This window comes from Piliocolobus tephrosceles, chromosome 15 (genome assembly GCF_002776525.5).
Source record: "Piliocolobus tephrosceles isolate RC106 chromosome 15, ASM277652v3, whole genome shotgun sequence".
Lineage (NCBI taxonomy): Eukaryota > Metazoa > Chordata > Mammalia > Primates > Cercopithecidae > Piliocolobus > Piliocolobus tephrosceles.
The window spans coordinates 4,295,761-4,306,892 of NC_045448.1; positions in this window are offsets into that span (position 1 = coordinate 4,295,761).

The window sequence follows — 11,132 nt, forward strand, 5'->3', positions numbered from 1 at the left end:
AAAAAAAAAAAAAAAAAAAAAACACCAAAGTATCAGTATGAATATAAGATACTCTTAGGCTGACTGATGAAACTGCTAATGGAGCTGTCTCCCTTAAAAGACAGTTTTCACAGAAGCAGATCACAATCGGAGTGCCCACAACTACCAAACAGCAGGGGGAAGAGCAGCTTGCAAATTCCTGGCACCTTTACAGAAGAAAGCTGAATTGTTTGGCTTAGGCAAACAAGTTTATGCTTGGTTATAAAGCAGATATTTAGCAAATTTTTAAAGTAATAAATACCTAAAAGACAATTAGAAATAAAACTTCATAGACTATGTTCCTCATTTGGCAAAAAATTATGCTGGAATAATAGATGTCTTGTGAATTGTTAGACACCAGAATTAGAAACCTTGGACAGTGAGTTTCCAGATCAGATTATTCAATCTTGGGATTTGATGCAATATCTCAAACTAGGGTCAACAGGACGGTTATAGTCCAAGGAAATTCAAACATTTGCACAATGCAACTGATTTCATGTTATTTGTGGGGTTGTAGTGCTGATGGCATGATAGAGGGAAGGTTTTAAAATAAAAATTTCCCATTTTTTCATTTAATGGTAAATTCTGTCAACATACATGGCAATTTCAGCACATATCTGAACTATGCCCTTAATGTTCAGGGTTTTGTCCAGATGGATTTTCAAAATAAACATTACTACATAAAATAGTCTTTGTTCTAGTCTGGTAAGACTAAAATGTACACATTATATAGTTCTTTTGTTTCCTCTAGCCCTCTGATACGTAAGAACAAAGATACATTTATATAAAAGTTGTTAAAATTTTAGGCAGCCTAAGCTCTATTTTTAAGTAAGGAAAAGATAATAAAAATACTACATTTTTTTTCACAATAAAGTTCAAGGAAAAGTTGAGAAAGATGATTCAGAGAAGAGACTTTTAAATCTTTCATTTATCAAAAAGTATTTTAGAAATCCCCAAAATGATCCAAGAATAGCAATCATTTCATGAGACATAAATATATTTTCCCCCATGATTTTAGATTTTCTCTGACACCTGAATATGCACTCATACTTCTTGAATGATACCGAGCTGACAACACAGCCTGCTAATATAACAATCAACAAAATATCATCGGCCCTGGACAAGTCTGTGCAAATATCAAAAGTAAAATCCTTTTGTTCAAAATGAAAGCCATTGGGAGAAAATAAAGTTTTGTGGAGTAAAGGATTTTCTCCCTTAGATAAGATGATATGGTGTGTATAAATGAAACACTCAGTTCACACACACAGTTTTGTCCTTTTACTTAAAATAATTTCAGCCCGATATGTTTTAGGAGCTCTAAGCGAAAGTTAAAATATTAGTTGCTTATTATAAAACAAATAAACTAAAACAGAGATGATTATCTTTCTCTGAGTTAAAGTGTTCTCATTGAAATATCATGATAGTATCTTGGAAACATAAGTAATTTAAAGAAATTACTATCAAACAACATCAAAAGCAAAAACAGATAGAACTCATATACTTTCCTTTCTCATTCATGTCAGGAATTGGCTTGCATTTTAATTTTAATTCCCCTCCTCAAATCCCTCATATCTTTGCATTCATTACAATATTTTAAGAAAAATGATATTTGTCTAACATTTGACTTTTTTACATGTAAATTATCTTTTCAATGTTCAAAAATCTTGGGATAGAAATTAATATATGATCCCTATTTTATGAATAAAGAAACTGAAGTTGAGGAAGGTGAATGATATCTTTTAAAATGTCAGAGCATTATTTCCACAAATAGAATCTATTGCTTTGTAGAAAACACTTATAAAAAATAGGATTCTTAAATGCGTTATTATAAAGTGAAATCAGTCAATTTGAACAAACTATATATGATTCCAACTATGTGACATTCTGGAAAGGGCAAAATTATGCATCAGTAAAAACATCAGCATTTGCCAGGGGTGGGGATGGGCAGAGATGAATAGATGGCACATAGAGGATTCTTATGGCAGTGAAACTATTCTGTGTGATATTATAATAGTGGATAGATTCGATTACGCATTTGTCAAAACCCATAGAACTGTGCCACACCGAGAGTCAACACTGGTGTCAGCTATGGACTTTCGTTGACAAGAATACTCCAGTATTGGCTCATCAACTATAAAACGCAGTGCACCAATGCAAGATGCAAATAAGGGAAACTGTGTGTGTTGGGAAGGGGATGCATGAACAATGTGCATACTCTTCAATTTTTCTATAAGCCCAGAACTGTTCTAAAAAATAAGTTTACATTGAAAAAATCAAAATCACACCGATGTGCCCTTTTCCACTTGAAGATATTCCAATATCATTTCAAGATATAAGTATCAGAAAGTGATGCTTGCTCACCTTTAAAAGCAGGCAGCCCCGCCTGTGATCAGGGTCAGGTTAGTCCATAATAGCTGCTCCGCACGGGTCTGCACCCAATACTCGCCCGTTATGTTCCACCCCAAACAAATTCCTCTGAACACAGGTTTCCATATTTTTAGAGGATGATAACCACTAAAGAAGGAAATATGTTCAATAGCAGAAAAGAGAACGTTGTTTTAGTCTACCAATGGAAAAAAGTGGATAATCTAAAAAATCATAAATAATCATAATATTTGAGACTATCTGCACTATTGCAACTATCAGACTATTGCAACAATGCAACTATCAGCACTATTGCAACTATCAGAGTACTGAAACTATGAAGCTGCAAGGCCCCCCCCGCCATGTGACCTGACTTTCCTCTGAGGAGTATGGGGCATACAAATGGTTCCATCTGGGAGCACTCCAGAAAAAGAGGCACCCTGAAAGCCCAGGGCCAACATTACTGGCAGTTTGGAATCCCTGGGAGCCCTAGACACCAGGCACCTGCCCCATAACCCCTACAGCTTGCTTTTCCCCACGGGCAGCTCAGGTGCTCACAGAAAGGGTTGCAGGCAGCACTGCAGGCCCCAAAGGTCCCTCTCCACTTCAGTGACACGGTTGTGCAGGGACTGCCTAGTTTTGAGGGTAACACAGGAGTCCATGGGAAACTTATGTACATTTAGGCACAGACATAAAACTTGCCTGCACCCTGGGCCCCTCTTAACGTGGGGCAAATGCCATCTGCCCCTGAAGGAAGGGTGGAAACACACCTGTCCAGGTAACAGGAAACGGTGATCTACCACCGAGGAAAGGTAAAAAACACCCCTTTCCCTGCACGACACTAGGCCCAAATCTCACTCTTTCCCAGGAGTCTGCACTGATACAGTGAACCTTGGAGTTGGCTATGGGGGCAGGGATGGAGACACCACACACCCAGCTACGAAGCAGAGTGTCACCTGTGGTCAGGGCGGGTGTGTGTGCAGGTTACAGGCCTGCCTTCCAGACTATGCAGAGTGATTTCCCTGGGGGAGGAAAGGATGCTAAGAACGTTGTTTTCCTGAAGCTCAGACACACGGAGCCTGCCTAAGCCTGAGTCTGGAGTCGAGAGAACACACGCTTTGCTCTCAGTAACAGCAGCAGCCCCTTCCACTGGGTAGCAGGAAATCGGCCGCTGAGAAGGGCATGTGGTCCGAGAGGGCGGCACACTGACAGTAAAGCCGGATGACTGAACGTGTTCTCCGGCACTCCAGGTCCCAGACTAAGTTCAGGCCAGTGGCAGGCTACTACTGAAGGATTTTGAAGGCTGCAGTACACCCAGGGTAACTTCGGAAACAACAAAACAGATAGGACTCAAGTGCAGACTACACGGACTCAACACACCGTAGTTAAGAGCCTGGCAGAAAAAAACCAGTCAGGTCCGTTAGTAAAAATTCTGTTTTTACAGAGACCGATTTCTACACCCAGCATACATATCTTTCATGAATAAAGGTGAATAAAGCCTTTCTCACGCAAATAAAAGCTGAGGGAATTCAGGAGGCAAAAGAAAAATGATAGCAAGTGGAAATTAAAATATGCGCAAAGGAATGCAAGAGCCGTGATTTGTAAATATAAGCTACCTATATGAGACACGTTTCCCATTTTAATCAATATCAAAATAAGTAAATCATTTAAATAAAAATAATGCAAAGAGTTTTGCGTTTGATGACATATGTAAGAACAAAATGTATGACGATAGTACAAAGGATAGAAGAGAGAAAAAAGTTGCTAGGATTGTATATTACATGTGCTGTGGTTTAATATTATTTAAAGGTCATCTGTATTAAGAATAATGTGAATGTTGCAAACCTCAGAGACATCAGAGAAATAAGTAAATAATAAAAAGGATGAGGCCAATCAGCCAAAAGTAGAGACAAAATGGAAACACAAAAACATAATTATTTCAAACTAAGAAAATGGGACAAATACAGAAGAAAAAAAAGATGGCACCAATAGGAGATGACAAATTAGATGTCAAATTGTAATAAAAATGTGTTAATAATTATGTAAGATATTAGTCTCTTGAAAGATAAAATTAAAGCTCAAGATGCTTATATTGAATGAAAAGCAAGAACCAACTATGTGGTGTCTACATGCAGCACACGTTAAAAAAAATAGAGGGAACAGTAGGTGTGGAAACACAATTCCAAAAGAAGCTGGATTAGCTATATAAACATTAGATAAAGGAGATTTTAGCATAAGTGGTATTACCAGGAATAATGAGAAACATTGCATAATAATTAAGGGTCAATTCATCAAGAATGAAAAATAAACTTTTAAATATATAACAGAGCTTCCAATGATATCAAGCAAAACCCAAAAAAACAATTTTTTTCAAATTTCATAAATATTGTTGGAAATTTAAACACTTCTTTCTGTCTCCATTGTCGATGGGATAAATACACAGGAAATTAGTAAATCTCTAGAAAATTTGGACAACACTATTAAACTTGTTTTATTTTTGGATGCAGGGTCTTGCTCTGTTGCCAGGACTGGGACTGGAATGTAGTGATACGACAGCAGCTCACTGCATCCGGGAACTCCTGGGTGAAGCTTTCCTCTCACTTCAGCCTCCCAAATTTCTGGAATTACAGGAATGAGTTACCATGCCCAGCATCCAAAATATTTTTAAATTAAAAATGACATTTATAAATAATTCGCTGGTCAGATAAAAAGTTACAAGGGAAATAAGGAAATATTTTGAACTGGATTATATGAAAACACATCATATCAAAATATGTCATATGGAGCTAAAACATTGCATAGAGGAATATTTATAGCAATAAATGTTTAGAAACAAATCTCAAATCAATCATCTACACTTACATTTAGGAAATTACAAAAAAGAAGAGCAAATTTAATTCAAATCTATCTAACAGAAGGAAATAATACAAATGAAAATAGAAATCAATGAAAATGGAAGTTAATAAAAGCAAAAGCAAAGAAGAATAAAATCTATAAATTCTAGTTAGTTTCATTAAGAGAAACAGAGGAGGCGCAAATTGCCAGTGAAAGATAGATCATCAGAACAGATACAACAGATATTAAAGCGATCATAATAGAATATTGTGAACAACTTACTGCAATAAATATGAAAACTTAGATGAATGCTTTTGCCCTAAGAAACAAGAAAACAAAGGAAAAGTGACAAGGAAAGTACGTCCAACCATACCACTTTTATTCAAAATTATATTGAAACTTCTACCTAGTAGAATAAAGCAAGATAAAAAAATTAAAGGCAAACTGATCAGGAAGGAAGAAACAAAGTTACCTTTATTCAGAAGTGGCATGATCATCTAGCTACAAAAGTCTAAGGATTTATAAAATTGGTAGCAGTTTAGTGTTTACGATGGTCACAGGATATAAGGTCCACAAACGAGAAGCCATTTTATTTCTATATATTATAACCAATGGGAGTTTGAACCTAAAAACCAGAATTACTTACAATCACATAAAAATTGTGAAATATTTTGGGGTAAATTTCACAAAATATGCACAATATCTGTGCACCGAATATTACAAGTCATTGCAGAGAGAAATGAAACAAGTCACAAATTGGGAGAAAGTACTGGTAAAAATTTATTAAATTATCTACACTCCATATCATATTTATAATGTATTCAGCATAAATAAGAAATCCTTTCAATTCAATAAGAGGACAATATAATTACAAAGTAGGCAAATGGGTACTTTCCAAAGAGATGTAAAAATGGCCAATTAGAAGCAAAAATGTGTTCAACATTATTAGCAATTAGGGAGATACACATTAGGACCACTTGTACACTCATCAGAATGGCAAAGTGAAATTTCTCGTAATACGAAGTGTTGCTGAGGATGTGAAGCTACTGGAAGTCTCATACATCAGTGGTGGGAGAGAAAGATTGTGAAATCTCTTAGGAAAACTTTTATCAAGCCCAAATCTACTTATCTTATGATCCAGCAATGTTAGCCTGAAGTATTTATCCATGAAAAATAAAAATAACTGAGAGCAAAGAGACCTATACATGTATGTTTTTAAAAGTTTTGTTCATGGAAGTTAAAAACTGCACACAACTCAAATGTACATCATCTGAAGAACGGATAAACGACTTGTGGGATATTCATAAAATTGACTACTAGTCAACAATAAAGAAAATAAGCTATTGATATATATATAAAGAAATAAATGAATTTCAGAACTTTCAAGCAAAGTGAAGCCAGAAATAAAAGAGTACATAAGCTACAGTTTCATAATATGCCATCCTAAGAAAGACTAAACTCTAAGGGCAATAAACAATTCAGTGCTTGTCATGGTCTAGGTGAGTGGGAAGGGCTTAACCATAAAAAGGGGCATCTTTGTTGAATGGATCAAAATATTCTATACCTTGATAGTGGTGGTTGCATGAGTATATGCATTTATGAAGACATTAAAGTGTGTACCTGTGTGTATGTGTTCTGACAGTGAAGAGAAAAATAATTGGAGGGTTTTTTTGTTTGTTTGTTTTTGTTTTTGAGATGGAGTTTCACTCTTGTTACCCAGTGCGATCTCAACTCACTGCAACCTCTGTCTCCCGGGTTCAAGCGATTCTCCTGCCTCAATCTCCTGAGTAGCTGGGATTACAGGCATGCACCACCACACCCAGCTAATTTTGTATTTTTAGTAGAGATGGGGTTTCACCATTTTGGTCAAGCTGGTCTCCAACTCTTGACCTCAGGTGATCTGCATGCCTCAGCCTCCCAAAGTACTGGGATTACAAGCATGAGCCACTGTGCCTGGCCTGGAGGTTTTATAATAACATTAGATATATTAACATTCATGTTCAAATTTTATCAAAAGTGTATGTTTTCTCATAGAAGTAAAATATGCTTGACATATATATTAGAAGTAAGGATAACTCTTAAAATGATATCTGTCCATTCATTCATTTGTATTAATTGAATATATAGCTATGTGAAAAATTCTATTTTAGATTTACTTTAACTACTCTTTTTTATACTAAAGTTATTTTCCTTTTAAATAGATGCTTCTTTAGCATTATGCTAATACACATTTCTTATATTTTATATTCCTTCTCAAACTATATTCTTTATCAATTTCTGTTGTAAAATTTGGATTTAATATATATGTGTAAAGTTTATTATACCCCTCCATTGTTAGGACATGAAGTCAGAAACTGGGCATATACAGTAAACTTTACTTGCTTATCTGTTAAAATTTTACACACACAGGCTGAGATCACTGAGACTGCTAATGTTACTGAGACCCATAGAACACATTGGGTACATAGGATGCTCAAGACACACTTTAACTGTCCTCTAGAAACTCTCACTGAGCTCTTCAACAAGCTTTTTTAACTGAACTGTATTTACGCAATAGGAAACGTGAGCATTTTAAACCAAGGGACAGCCTGATAAGTTAACACATTGACTCAATGATGCTGTTGATGATGCTAGTCATATTCATCATCTGCATCCTCTCTAATAATAACTCCAGAAGAATTATTTCAGGTCTTCATGAAAAAAGTAGTCATGTTTTCTCACGAGTGATTTGTCTTCTGTCTCAGCTTCCAAGAAGGTTAGCAGCACATTTGTCAGTGCACAGCATTTCGGAAGACTTACTTTTTATAATACTTCATCTCTGCATTTTCCCGTTTTTTTCTTTTAATCTTTTCCTTTGACAGTTTTCTTACTTTCCTATATTTATATTTTTTGCAATTTCCTTACTTATTTATATTTATCTTGTGTTACATCAGTTTGGAAAATGGGTAGGAGGTACATAGATGATTAATGAGAGAAAAAAGAAGGAGAGAAGAAAGAAAAAAGAAAGAGAGAGAAAGGGTGGGAGGGAGTAAGGAAAGAAGGATGGAAGGAAGGAAGGGGCAAGAGAGAGAGACAGAGAGAGAGAGACATTTCTAAGACATTAAGTCCCTGCTGGTGAGACTGAGGAGGAACACCTCTCCTGCTGCCTGGGCTGAAGGCTGGGGTAGCTAAAATGCACACATTTTGGTGGCAGCTACCACCAGTCCACACAATGAGTTGGTTTCCAAGTCCATGTAGTGAGAAGATGTCACTACAACTTAATGCAAGGGGGTTAGATATAACTTAGTTCTTTTACAATCCGTACTAATACTATTTTTAGTGAAGAAACTCTTTGATTAGGAATATTTATTTATAAGGCTTTCTAGTTTACAAAGAAAGGGCTGTGGAGAAGTATCTGGAAGAAGCCTGTGAAGACAAATGGTGCTCTGCGTGAAGAAACACATATCGGAGATTGCGGTTGTCTTGACAATGCTTTCAAGAGATCTTAGTTCAGAGAAATAAAAGGATATATTTTATTTAAAGAGAAAGGAGCAAAGAGAAGTGAATGGAGTGCTAGAGAAGAAATTATCAGAGGAAACATCTTAAAACCTCAGAAAGTAAAATCTCTCCAAGCCCACAGGGGTGAAGACTGCCCCAGCTCACGTGATTCACAGGACTAAGGGCTGGGGCGGGGGACACACTACATACCCAGGGTGGGTGAGGTGGGTGGAGGTGTGGGATTTGAGCAGCCATCACTTAAAGTCCGTGTCTGTAGTTAGTATTTGGACTTTTGGGACAGATTGAACATATGGGAAGCTTTTTGATCTGGCAACCAAGAAAGTTTCCTGAGGAGGTTATATCATCCCATGCCCACAGCTGCCTGGCCCGCCTACTCTGTGCAAAGGTAATGCCACCCTTTGGGCATGGAGATTTTCCGGACATTACACCACAGGAAGTTTCCTCATCACGTCAGACCACTTCCTCGTATCTGTGACCTTCAAGTCATCACTTCTGCCATCTGGAAATGGGTTTCAGTGTCTGATTTGAATTTCTAGGGCTAATTTTTTATAATGGCATTCAGGAAATTGAAAATGAAAGTATGAAGTCTGAGTAAGAAGTAATAAAGTTTGACTTGTACCAAGAGCCTTCTAGACATGTAAATATCTGGAACGCAGGTTATGTAATTTACGAACGATGAAAAAGTTAGCTGTGTGAATGGTCCAAAGTTCTACAATTATCTGAGGCAAATTCTCTTCTTTTTAAGAGGTAAAATCAACAAAGGCAGCCTAGCAGCTACCACAAAACTCCACATTTTCTTTATTAGCCAAGAGATTCAACTGTTTTCATTTTTGCCGATGCTTCCATGAATTCGCAGACAACCCAGCAACTCCAACGTTCGGAAGTTGAGTTTCACAGCCTTTCGTCATTTCTGAGAGATGCGCCATCGTCTGTTCTTTGAGCTTGCATGTTTCTGTCCTTGCTTGACTTGCTCTAGTTCAAGTTGTCTTCTGCCACTTAGACTTAAAAGACGCCGGCACCTAAAGATATGTGTTTGGAGACATGTTCATGCTTAAATATATTATACATTAGGGAAAACAACTTTGATGTGACTTCTCTCTATATTTTGTTTTTGTTCATAATGTACATCATAAAATATCTTTGCAGCCAAACTGTTAGAGAATCTCAATGCTTCACGCACATAGGGTTTGTTTTGCAAGGCAAGGCAGGTCTCTATGACCTACAGCTCTGTTAACATGGGGGATTTCCACAGATCAGGTCTATGTGCCCCCTTCCAAGAGGCTTTGTGGCTGTGCTGTCTGGGCCTGGCTCTCTGAACAGTGATGCTGCTGAGGATGGCAGGACAAGTCTTGGGAAGGTGCTGCAGAGGACAGGGCAGCCTGTGCAAGGCTGGAGGAGGGCGTGCACCTGGGTGAGGTTCCAGAGAGCAAGGGGCCAGAGGGGAAGAGAGGTGGTAAAGTGTGGAGTGGACGTAACACAGGCAGTGGGGATGGCCAGGGCGGGCCTCACAGGCCATTGTCAGGACCTGGGCGTCTATCCTGGAAGAGACAGCGGAGGCTGGCCCCAGAATTCAGCGGTGGGGGAAGTGGAGGAGGCCGTGAGTTCATTAATGTGTGCATTACCTCACATGTGTATTGTTTTTTGTAATTCTTTTTAATCACAAAAACATCATGTTTTAGTATCTACTGTCAGCAATCTTCAAGAATATAATGCACCGTTATTAACTCTGGTGGCCATGCTGTTCATTAGAGCTGTTGAACTTATTCCTTCTGTCTAACTGAAATGTGTACTCTTTGTCTAATGTAGCACCCCAGCCCCCAGCCCCCTGGCAACCAGTATTTTACTTTCTCTGTGAGTTCAACTGCTTTAGGTCCCCCATGTACGTGTGATAGTCACGTGGTTTTTGTCTTTCCCTTCCTGTCTCTTCCATTTAGCAGAATGTCCCTGTTCATCCATGTGGTCACAAATGACCGACCTTTTTGTTAAGGCTAAATACTACATTGTGTAGATATATGTCACACCTCACGTGATAAATACATACAATTTTTGTCAATTAAAATGAATAAAAAGGTTAAAATAAAATTATTTATATAATGGGACTGCATTACAAAGCGTCACAATTTTGTATTTATCATCATTAATTCATGTCTGTATTTGTCTTCTTAATTCGTAGGAGGCATCTTCATAACATGAGTGATTTTTGTTTGGACAAGTTCTTCACACAAATTAATTTTAGAACTAGAAGGGGAAAATATATGTTGAACTCAGATGAGCAAACAGTTCCCAGTTTTTTGCAAATTATTCAGCAGTTGGACTTAATATAACACATAGCCCTACCCCTGTAGGCAGGTGGATGATTTAAGATGAAGCTATTTCATGTCCTTCATATTCTTATGATGATTTTTGTAAATGAGATT